This window comes from Homalodisca vitripennis, chromosome 1, assembly GCF_021130785.1.
Source record: "Homalodisca vitripennis isolate AUS2020 chromosome 1, UT_GWSS_2.1, whole genome shotgun sequence".
Taxonomy (NCBI): Eukaryota; Metazoa; Arthropoda; class Insecta; order Hemiptera; family Cicadellidae; genus Homalodisca; species Homalodisca vitripennis.
The window spans coordinates 79,994,510-80,007,040 of NC_060207.1; the positions used below are offsets into that span (position 1 = coordinate 79,994,510).

General features: G+C 34.6%; 1 protein-coding gene across 3 annotated transcripts in view; it reads right to left on the minus strand.

The window, feature by feature from the left end:
• LOC124365368 (A disintegrin and metalloproteinase with thrombospondin motifs 16) overlaps positions 1-12,282 on the minus strand; it is a 169,582-nt gene extending 157,300 nt beyond the window's left edge. For all 3 annotated transcript variants that reach the window (XM_046821346.1, XM_046821356.1, XM_046821361.1), the window contains exon 1: positions 12,150-12,282. The gene's annotated coding sequence lies outside the window, so the exon portion shown is untranslated. The remainder of the gene's footprint in view (positions 1-12,149) is intronic.
• Positions 12,283-12,531: the final 249 nt, after the last annotated feature.

Here is a 12,531-nt window from a genome sequence, read left to right on the forward strand (position 1 = left end):
TTTCCAAAATAAAAAGTATAAATTTGTACTTTTTTTCTAAGAAGTATTAGGAGTAATTTTAAAAAATTTACGCATAAATATAAATCAAATTAATAATAATCAATAATAAAATTGTGAAGGAAGTAACGAGACGTTACATAAAGGAAGTCCAGCTAAACAGAATAAGCCCAAATCAATATAGAACACATCAATGCACCAACAATAAATGGTAAAAATAGTAATTAATTGTTAGGCTAAGTATATAATACATTATAAGTAAGGTATCATTAATAAAGCATAATCAGTATAACATACACTCGTAGATGCGGTATGATATTTTTATATAAACATATTAATAAATAATTATTATGAATAATACACGTGGTCAAAACTATACAAACTATTTTGAAGGTTAAACTAATGTTTATAATAAATAATGCAAATATATATATATATATATATATATATATATATATATATATATATATATATCCTGACTAAATTATAACTTCTATTAGATCTACTAGTAGCAACCTGGTATAGTTTTAAGACACAAACTACACAACCGGTTAGGCTTCTGTTTTATATCAGCAAATGTTTAACTATGTTTAGCCAAAAAGCCACTAAAACCCATAATACGTTTATCTAAATTTAACTGTCTCAAGGAGTGAATCATATGCCACAAAAAAACCCTCCCAAACAGTTTCCTCAGAGACTTCAACGATAGGTTTCACAGGTAGCGAGCGCTACGTTTTAGTGCTTGGTCTGTAATAGTAAATTTTATTCCTTGCTTTTAATTACTGAAAATTACATTATACGCAAAAAAGTAAAAACAGTGTGTGCTCGTAAAAGCAAGGAAGTATTTCTCGCCTCGCACAGGAACACCGAGCGCTTTAGAGAGCTTTCACTACAGTTGCTTTGCAGTAACTATTATTATTATCCGCACAACTGTTATATAACGATCAACAAAAGGCGTAACTGTTACAGTGTTTGTTTACCAAGGACTGCAGAGGCCTGGTCTAACCTGACAATCAGGTCACTCGTCTTGGCGCTGGTACACTGATTGGCGTTGTACTTGATACCAAAGTCGGTAGGGATTAATTGAGTGTTGCGATTGGCAACACTGTATTGGATACTTTCTCTGATTTGTATTCAAGTGCGGCTTCCTTATTATGTATAGTACACCCCCACCACCCGCTATTGTAGTGTGTTGAAGTACTAGGTTACTGCCAAGGTACATTGATTGGTTTTGTACGTGATACTCCATTCGATGGGGATTAATCGAGTGCGCGATTGGCAGCATTGTATCATTTCTCTGATTTGTGTCTGAAGTGCCGCTTCCTGATTCATGAAGTATTTCGCCTTATTCGTATTACTCTCTAGTACCGTATTGAATTATTGTGTTACTTTATACTGCAATGCTATTAATTCATTACTATAAAGTTTCATGTATAAATTCAAAATTAGTTATCTTTCTGTAATAGTTAAGGTTATACTGTAGTCAATCGGATTGGAAATATTATAGTGGACCGGATTGGATATCCAAGTTTCTGGGTTGTGCGCCAGGCGCTTACAATTCAATACAAATCCATACAATACAAATTACAAATACAATTCAACCCTTCATCTTTGAAATTCTGTTCGTAGATCAGAACTAACGTTTCAACTGGAACTTATTTCCTGCTAAATACGTTATCCTAAGGAAGAGTATATTAAAAGTCCTTGAACTGAAGATACTTAGGACTATGGCAATTATTATTAAACAAAATAAATGTCAAATAAATACCGTATTTATTTACTACAATGAACAACTTATACAAGTTGAAGAATATGATTCTCGGTTTGTTAGAAATATTTACTCTAAGATTTTATAATTTAGTCGTGAATTTATGAACATTTATTTTCAATGTGGTTTAAGCATATTAGAAACCTAGGCTATTATGGTTTTATAAAAATCCTGTACTTAGCCTGTAAACATTTAGTGTAAAAATGGAGCTTTGAGCGAGTGATAATAATATAATTTAAAAACCTGCAACATTTGGCAGGTATTTTCCGTTGGCTGAAATGCAAACATTTCAGTATGTTCAGGGAATACAATTTCTTAATAAGAATACTTTCAGAATACTGAAGTACATATGAAACAGAAGTCACTCACCGATACGTTTTAAATTATTTTGCGTATAGTAGAAGATGATCACTGGTTCAAATCTTATTTAATTAGTTCATTATTTAGAATACATTTTTATTTGCAGTATTTTAGGAATATGCAGATGACAGTATTTTTATGAGCTGAGATGAGATAATCTTTAATAACAGAAGAAGATGGAGCGAGACCAAAGTGAATGTCAAGTAAAACGTTCACTGAATGTGGATTTCCACAACGAGGAAGAAATACCTCAGGATTATAGTAGTGTTAGCAATTTTTCGTGGCGGTGTAAAGCTAAACCTTTAGGCTTGACTCCGAACGCATAAGCCTGTTATTACTAGATACAATCTTTAATCGTGACGTGCACAAAACGCACATAATTTAGTAAAGGAAACGACAAATTATACTTGTCCTGCTGAGGTTTCTTAGGACGTAACAACTCCAGATTCACCACATAAAGTAAAATAAATTAGTATAAAAATTGCTATTTAAAGCTTATTTTAGCTACATGTTTTAGTTAAGTGTATGATTTCACTAAGAAGCCTTGAGAAAGTCAGTTAGTCGTAAACTACAGGAATAGAAAGTGTTGTTGCCAGATGTTATTGTTCACAAGTTTTACTAGACCGGTTCGCATACGTGTGGTGGCTTCTTTTATATACTGATAAAAAATTTAAACAATCTATTTTATTTTTGATACCTTCATACTTAAAAATGGTTTATACTAATAACAATGTTTTGAGCTTCGCATATGGAACGCGTGAATAAACGGAGTGCAGCCTCTGCATATTTGGTCGTCATAATGGTGTTATCATCTATTGAATTTCACATAATTTTATAAAACGGTAATATCATTCCCTAGCACAACAGAAAATACGGTCTTAAATTTCGTAGCAATTTCACGCTCTAAGATCGCTAGGCTCCAAGTAATTGAGCGGTGAAAAAATACAGCATTTGCCTAATAGTCACAGCCTAAGTTAAGGGTTTCCTAATTTTGACAAATAAATGACAATCTCAATTCATTAAATAACTCAATGACGAAAGTCCACCAATCAATCACCGAATGGTTAATACATAAACTTCGTAGCCTCTTTTACACAATTTTGTACACTTTAACGGTAGTCCTTAGTATACAATGTATATTTAATTAGAATCTTTTAAATTACAATGAGGACGTTGAAAAAGTGGTATAATTCAAGCTATAAATACAGTAAAGACGATGAACATACTGATGCGTTTGAAAACTGTAGAAAACAATGTAGAACCTTTAAAATTGTTGAGGTGAACGATTCATTATTTAAACATGCAATTGTGGCAACGAGGATATCGGTCGGTGTTGTGATGTTTATCACTAAATTTGTTTTTATAATGAAGTTATTGAGCACCAGCGCCGTAGTGTGCGAAGCAAACATGCGCCAGCAGTCTGTGGCACTCGCACCACATTCCCACCACATCAAAACTCACAACATTGTTCATACACTCAAGTCTCCTTCATCCTTCGCCAATTTCAACCCACTTCCAGCCCTGGAGTCAATCATTGAACTGGGGCAGAACCAGAAACTCGACAGGCAGTAGAACGCATTTGACACCAGAAAGCGTTTCAGACGAGTTTTTGTCACCTTGGGCGTTTGAATATTTTTCATAGGAGTACACAAACTGCAGTATTTCATGGTCAACACAGTCGAATGCTTTAGAAGGGCAAAGACACGATGTGTGAGCCTGACGTTCTAACCCTTCTACAACCATATCAACCAAACTTGCCACTGCGTTTATCGCCCATTTAATTTTCCTGAATCCAAATTGGTGTTCAGAAAGCTTGTCTCGTTTGTTTAAAAAATAAAACATTCTCGTTAGAAATGTCTTTCGAATATTTTGCTCAAAACTGGTATAATTGGGCCGATATTTATTTATTGAACAGGTATTTTCTATCTTGAAAATTTAATGCACTTTTGCAGTTTTGAGGAGAGAGAGTACACTCCTGCGCCAGCAGTGCAGCGGCTAAACATCACTAAACGTTGTTATTACAATAAAGTGATTCAGCTCCAGTGCTGCAGTGAGCGCAGCAATGGTGTACCAGCAGTGCAGCGGCTAACATCACTAAACGTTGTTATTACAATGAAGTGATTCAGCTCCAGTGCTGCAGTGACCGCAGCAAAGGTGCACCAGCAGTGCAGCGGCTAAACATCACTAAACGTTGTTATTACAATGAAGTGATTCAGCTCCAGTGCTGCAGTGACCGCAGCAAAGGTGCACCAGCAGTGCAGGGGCTAACATCACTAAACGTTGTTATTACAATGAAGTGATTCAGCTCCAGTGCTGCAGTGACCGCAGCAAAGGTGCACCAGCAGTGCAGCGGCTAAACATCACTAAACGTTGTTATTACAATGAAGTGATTCAGCTCCAGTGCTGCAGTGACCGCAGCAAAGGTGCACCAGCAGTGCAGCGGCTAAACATCACTAAGCGTTTTTATTACAATGAGGTGGTTCAGCTCCAGTGCTGCAGTGAGTGCGGCAATGATGCACCAGCAGTGCAGCGGCTGGCGTAGAATGCTACTTTAAACCGCACTGCTGTGTTATGATCGGCTGTTAAACCGTAATTAGCCTAATGGTGGTTTAGCAATGCGCGGTTGCCCCACTCGAGTAATTGTCTTGAGCAATTCGGTTTGGCGCCGCAGTGATGGGCTAATCGAATAGGCATTCGATTGATGAAATTATCGGGAAATGATCTGAACATGATTTCAGAGTCCAATTTTCCATCTCGGCTTAATTGTCTTTTTTGAAATTGAGACATTTTTAGAAGCAGCCCAAAACTTTGATGGCTCTCAGATCTCGCCAGTGTCATCATAGATCCACGGAAGAGGGATGAGGTAATATTGAAAATAGCGAGTGCATGTCAATCACAACGGCAATGGCGGACCACCCAGCGTTGTGGAAGGTTATGGTGGCGGTGTGAGAAACCGTAAACACATGACGTCACAACACAACACCTACTAACACTCACGGCCAATGTGTACAGTGATAGTCTGTGTAACACAGCCTCGTGGTAAGAGGTCATCACTAGAAGAAGCCTCTGTTTGGTTAGTAGGCTATCTACTGATGAGCCTGATGATGATGAGTGACCTTCACACTTGAAGTACCTAAGTGTATCAAAATCTATTAACATATTTAATACCGGTTCTATATTAGAATAGTAATCTTTTTTTAATGTCAGCGTTATTTTGTATTATTCTCTCCGTTCTAATAAACTAATTTGCGGATGAATATTATTAGTATAAGTTGACAACAAAGGCAAAATAAATTATAAATATTATTATTAACAAAAATTATCTTTTTACTAACCAACATATGACAGTCCAAAACGCATATTTTAAGGACTGCAAGAGTAAAATGAGTTGAGACGATATTTACTGGTTAAGATACATCGGTTTTTAAGCTCCATTAAACACTGCCCCAACAATAAATGATAGTCAAACGAATCTTAGTTTACGTGAAACCTATGTAATGAATGCAAATTTTGCTCTCTTCAGTTTGTTTCCAGTGATAAATTTTACTTTTCAACGAAAACCTGCGCATATTATAAAAATGTCAGAGTCATCGGAGAATGCATGACTACTAAATAATATCAATTACTAACTCAAAATATCCCGACTTTCATTCAATCTGCACGTTAACTTAGGTCCTATCTCAAAGCTACTCAATTCCAACTGCATATTTTTTACTTTCCAGTATGAGGATAATTCAAATATGAGATTTATATGGCACAGAGTGACAGTAATCGAGAAAGTATTAATTGAAGTTCGACTTTTGTAATCTACAGTTTTATACATCACAAAGTGTACACGTATTACCAATAACTATCATTTCATTTTCAAAAGTACATTATTATTTATCTGCCAACATAAGATTGAGATTTGTATTAGATTTTATTTCCTAAACTTGTTCCATTGTACAGTACGTATTTTGAGAGGACGTTGGAAAAAATATTTAAATAGTACATAATATGATTGTTGAAGCAAGATTTCTTAATAGTTCATGAAAATTTATGTACTTAAACGTATTTAATTCAAGTTTTTGGTTAATTTAATAATGAACCAAGTTTATTATAATATGGCTGACCTTTATCAGCCGTAAAAATACATTTAGACCGACAGAATTCCACTTGAACATTTGCAAGTCACACCACCTACAGAAAAACAGAGTATTTCCACAGCGCCGCAATACCGCAATACAGGACTTCCATGGCGGACCTAAGGAAGGTTAGGAAAGACTTGTAAGCAACGTCATTATACAGGCTGTAATTACAAAATCCTGCTTGGGAGTAATGACAGACTTTTTGAACCTGAAGAAACCGCCATCCTGTTTATCGTGCGACTCCACCGATCGGTAACCCAATTCCGGTTAATGTGTATTTATCAATATAATTAATTGAATTAGTGGTCTGCAAGCGGGATTCACAGTGAAATATCGGTTTCAGTATTACGTATTTTAGACTTAGAAAATGGTTTAATTAGTAATCCTTTCTAGACTTCGAGCATATTTGAAGTCAGTTATGGCAATTAGAAGAAATTCCAACTCTTTAATTCATATCCAACAGGCATGCTCACTACATAATTTATCCAAACGTGTCTTAAGTCAGGTTTAGATACTGGGAGAAATTCCTATGTCTGCAAGCTATATTAAATAAATATTCTTACTCGGTCTTCAAGAATTATTCATGAAAATTAAGGGAATTTTAACCATATACACGAGTACGACACTCATAATTAGACTTCAAGAAGTCTTCTAGAATAAGTGAGATATGTTATGGGTACTGGAAAAGTCCTCATCTCGGAAGATCATTAATACCAAAAATATTTTGGGCACTTTTATCTGGGTGGCGAGACTTTTTTAAGAATTCCTAAAACCAATTATATTTTTGGTAGAAGTTTTCATCCGTGAAACCTATTACCGCTCCAAGACCGATAGGGAACTTTTTTTAATAAAGGGGGGCGTACACAAAAAATCTCACATGAAAAACTTCCTCTAGTTTATGTATGTCAGGGGCAGTGGCACTTGTCGACCGTGTGCCAAGTTGCGAAGTGCTGCATATTCGGCTTTGTGTTGCACATTCCAACACACTAAGTGATACCAGCCAAGCGCGATTACACAAGTTCTTCTGTTATGAAGTGCAGGCTAGAAATATATTATATTAATTTCTGGCGCAGTCGCAAACTAAAGTAAATAATGCTTGTTGATCAAGTATTTGAACTTTCCTCAAAGTATATGAGTATCAAATATTCCTTAGTTAGGCATCTCACTCTAATTGTAAACCTAACAACTCACCTAAAAATATATGTGGCACCGTCAATGTGGATGCCACGAATGGTTTTAGTATAGAGTACTTAAGTTTAAAGTATTCTGTACTGAAAAAGAATATTCTTAAAATATTTAATGTTTGATCTATAATTTGAGGAAACATGGAAATAGAATTGTATTTATTAATTAACATAGATCAGGGAAACAAATAAAAAATATATACACCTTCATTTATATGTCTATAACCTAAAGAACAGGAGGGGTTGTTTAACACTGCTGAGGAAGCTGTAATTAATAGTAAGTCTCTACATTAAGTGGAAAAATTGGCACAAAGTATCAGAGTAACAAAGTATTTGAGACCAGTACAAGGAATCAAGAACGAAGTTAATAAATCACTTAGTTAAGAATGTAGTCATCACAGAGCGTAAAGTCGTATAGATTTGATCAGATTTAACTGCTTGGAGGCGTTACTCAAATAAACTGCAAGCTTATTTGGCTCCCTGAGGAAGCCATAACTAGAACAAGAATTTCATTAGAAGATAAAAACACAAGGGATCAAGTGATTCTGAATCTGGCGACGTAATCAACTCCGTTTTCTTTGATGGGTGCAAGATTAAAATATATCGTAGTCCACCACATTGCCATTTAACATCTCTTTAGCCTTCTAATCCCTGGAACCTCCGGAATTTCACTTGTTTTGAAAGCTTCTAGTCTGAATCTTGAATAGATCTATAGAAATGTCATATTACCGGGGTGTTGTACTGCCCAGTACAAACCCCGGCATCTGGGTCCACCGTTATCTAAAATCTTCTAACTCTTGAATTATTGTATTTGAAAAGAATCGCATGCATAAGCCAAAAGATTATTCGAAACATTCAGATAGAGAAGGTTTTCTACTAATATCAAATTCCGTCTCAATAATTACAACTTATGAAATTATAGAACATCCAAATAAGCTATATATTCTGGTACAGTTTTATACATCCAACAAATCAGGTGAGAAACGCAGGGTGAAGCCTCACAGGGTTTATAGCCCTGGGATGGAGCAGTACAATAACAGGTACCAACTAATTTATAATAACTCAAACCTTTAGCCTATAGATGGAAGTCTGTGCTAATTATTCCCTAGCCTGAGAATATTTCACTTACTTGAAGTCACTTTAGGGTTTACATTCAATGAGGTCATCATTTCTGTCTCATCTTACAAGTTAAGGATCATGTTAAAACAATTCTTCACGTTCATAATGGGCTGAAATGTCTAAAGATAAATCCCGAAAAAACTATAGACGAGTAAAAATAATTCTTCTGGTTGAGGAAAATATTTCAGAAATTTTCAGTTGTAAACAATTGAAGCTCGTATTTCAGAAAGGAGATATTGTTTGATTGGCTGTATATATTAGAAGTAGGTAACCGACGGACCAGGACCAACTTTTGACAAATCCTAACCTACTAACAAAAATAACGTGGAACTTAGCCACCCTAATTTCAGTGGCAACATAACACAACACTTGCTACAGCAGCGGTCTACCCAGCAGCGGTTGATGAGTGATACAACTCCTGTCCCTATTTCTCGGATAGCCTTGACGGAGTGTGGCAGCCTTGGGTAACTGGTTCATGTCCTGGCGGAGCCTGCTACTTCAGTGGCAGGTGTAATGTTTCTATCCCATAACACACTTGACGCACCCAGAAATCACAATAGTAGACTCTCCCTTTGGCATATATAAAATTGTCAGAAGTTGTTTTGAATGATTTTGAATTACCCAAGTGAAGAAATCAGTGTGGAAACATGCTAGTTTGTTGCAACCAGTTGGTTTTATAACATACCAATAACTCAATGACGCCTATTATTTCCCATTTTTCTTTCGAATTGGTCAAATAATTGTTTGGGCAGTAATTCAGCAACTTGGCTGTGAGGTATTTGGAAGCTATAGTAAGCCACGTTTCATTATATAATTATTTCACTATTTATATGGTCATGTGCTGTTCTCTCCCAATTTATATGGACTCTTCTAGAGACATGTCAATCACCTTCCATGATTGACAAGGAGAAATAAATTGGGCTTAGTCAGATAAGAATAGATTTGAATATCAGTCGACAAACAAATCAGTATTTAAGTTCATCAAGATTCTTAATCCACTTGAAACTGTCGCTTCTTCAAGTACCTGGCCACAGGACTAATAATAAATCCCCATTCCAATGGTCAACTGACAATAACTTTATAACTCAATTACCAACAATAACTCTATAATACAATGTTAATAATATTTAGGGTCAACATAATTGTCATATTATTTAACAAAAAATATTTAGGGTGTTGTCAATGAAGCATTCATTTATTGTTTTCTAATAGTAATAGCTCGTTCAAGACTTACATCTCGTATTTACTCATGACCTAAACTCGAGCTTAAAAGGTATAAATAAACATAAGTTGTGTTCTTGCATTTGTAAACGTTACAACTTATAAGGTGCTATAACAAAAGATCAACACATGTTTACATTTTATTTAGAGTTCTCCTAATCAAATCCATGAACAATTCAACTTTAATTCATAATTATTCTTTGAATCTTCATATTTTTTTTTAAATTTATTTGTACTCGATATGTTAGTTATTGGGGAAAACAAAAACAAGGCCCTCTTACGGACATTTTTTGTGGATGTTCAAATCTTCATATATCATCATTCTGATGAATCAACTCTAAAATTTGAAAAATGTGGCTCTAGACGTATTTGTATACACTTTCAGGTAGATAGCACAATTATAGTTTCAATTATTTCGATGAATGTTTACTAGAGTATGTTTAAAATTGAGCAGGTATGAGAAATGACCACTTCATATTAAAACTATTGGTGATGTAAAGGAATGTTTTTAAATCAAAATATATTAGTCGTATATATGGACTACCTACAACTAACAGAAAAACGCTGAAAACTTGATATTTCTGGTAATTACTAGCTGTGATATTTGAATTAGAAAAAGACTTGTCATCGTTACAAAATTTTACGACTTGCTCTAACTTAGGTAAAAATCTTCAAATTCTCATAGATGGCCAAAATAGCAGGTAAATAAACTAGCGAAGAATCCTTACAGTGTTTTTTTTTTTTTTTTTTTTTTTTTTTTTAATTTTAAAATTATATTTTTAAAGTTAAACTTTGTGACGTTATACCTCTAAGACTAGTGGCACTATTGTTTACATTTTTTTTTATTTGAACATTCCTCCAGTAAAGTTTTATTTGTTAATAACTGTGTGATCTGGGATGATTTTTATACAACTACACAACGCTCATATAGTTTTTAACCTAAGAAGTCTCCTTATCCATATTAGTACAGTTGCGGACAAAGAGACAACCAGATTGGTGAGCATAAAGTTAATGATTTTATGAGAATGATGACGTTTTAGTTTTAAGGTCATTTTAAGCAAACCTCAATATCCTACCAGCCATAACTCCCATCTAATGGCAGTATTCGTCAATCATCTAATCTCTCCATTCTGAAAGTGGGCAAGATTATGAATCCTGTGGCTTCGTCGTAAAGTTTATCTCGCCAGTCTTAAAGCAGGATGGGGAATACATTAGCTTCGCCGGGCATAACCGCCTTGCTAGTCACATTGGAAAATCTATAATACGCCGTCATAGGCGACAAATTTGTCTCCTTACCATCGTGCTAAGATTAGCTATGAGTGTACTACCTCCCTTGGCGGATGGTGCCCTTAATACCTTAAGGGCTTTATTTAATTCTTTTTACAATTATTTTTGTTACCTAACATTTTAGTTCGATAAGAAATATTTAATTTTAAAACTTTATGGGCTTTGTTAAACAATGATTTTTAAAAAGTAATGTTTGTTTGGATTCAAATGTCTAAAATTACTTTCTGATTGAATAATTAAGCGCATATTTTTCTGAATATTAAGTATGTATTTCTATTTTCACATGAATCATGTCTTATAACTACAGTTCCTTTATAATAGAATATAGAATTGCATAAAAAAAAACAAAAAAAGTTATATGTAAACAACATAATATTTTCTTGTTACGGTTGAAATTACATTTGTTTCAGCATTAAAATATACACATAAATTGATGTAGTAAATAAATGTAAAAGACCTAACTTAGTTATTATTATTTGATTGCAATTTATGTATCACGGTGGATTGAAAGGAAAAGAAGAATGTTATGTTGTCTAAATATTACTTAGATTTTCATAAAGCATGCAATATTTCATTGGAATTATAAGGATTATTCCTTTCGATCAATAAAGTGAGTTATATATTGGTCGAGGGAAAAATATTTATTGTAATACAAATATTTTATTTTAAAATAGACAGTTTTAATATTATAAACTACGGGTAGCCTATACAAAGGCAATTTACAGGCATATTTAAAAACGTTGCAAAGATTTAGAAAAATTATAATTTTATATGGATTTTAACATTTTTATTTTCAGATTTATTGTGTAAATATGGCATTAAAAGTCATATTTGGATCTAAAAAAATATAAAATTTGTTGAAAGGTTTTTACATAGGTGTTATATAAAAATAAACATTACCGATATTTTTTATTTTGGTCAAGACTGAATCGCTGAAAATCATGATATGCTATCAAACGTAGCGGTTTATGGGTAACCTGGTAAGAATACTATTTCGTTTATTAAAATTTAATTTTGAATAAGATGTTAAATAAATATAATAATTTAGACGAGTGTGATCATTACATAAATGTGAAATGCACTCACCGAGGTGTTATGGCAAGGAGCGCCGGGGTATCACAGTCACAGGTTGGTCCACAAGAAACACTTTCACTAGTCCTATGATGACGTCACGACACAGAGCTCACCTCCTCACTCAGTCCGTGGACGGTAGTCGACTGTTCTGTACTCTCGGGTTCTGTACCCGCTCATTGTTGCCTCCCTCCACCCCCCACCCACTACATCTCTCCCCACCATTGTTGTCGCTCAGTGTTACTCCAGACAACCTCTTATTCTGTTATTATCACCAACTCGCTTACGTTGTGTGTGTGCATTAGACGGGATTCCCACGGGATACTCGTATTTTGTGTGTTCTAACCTACATTGCAATGGTTATTGTAGCGCCCGCCACACTTACTGCTAATGCAAA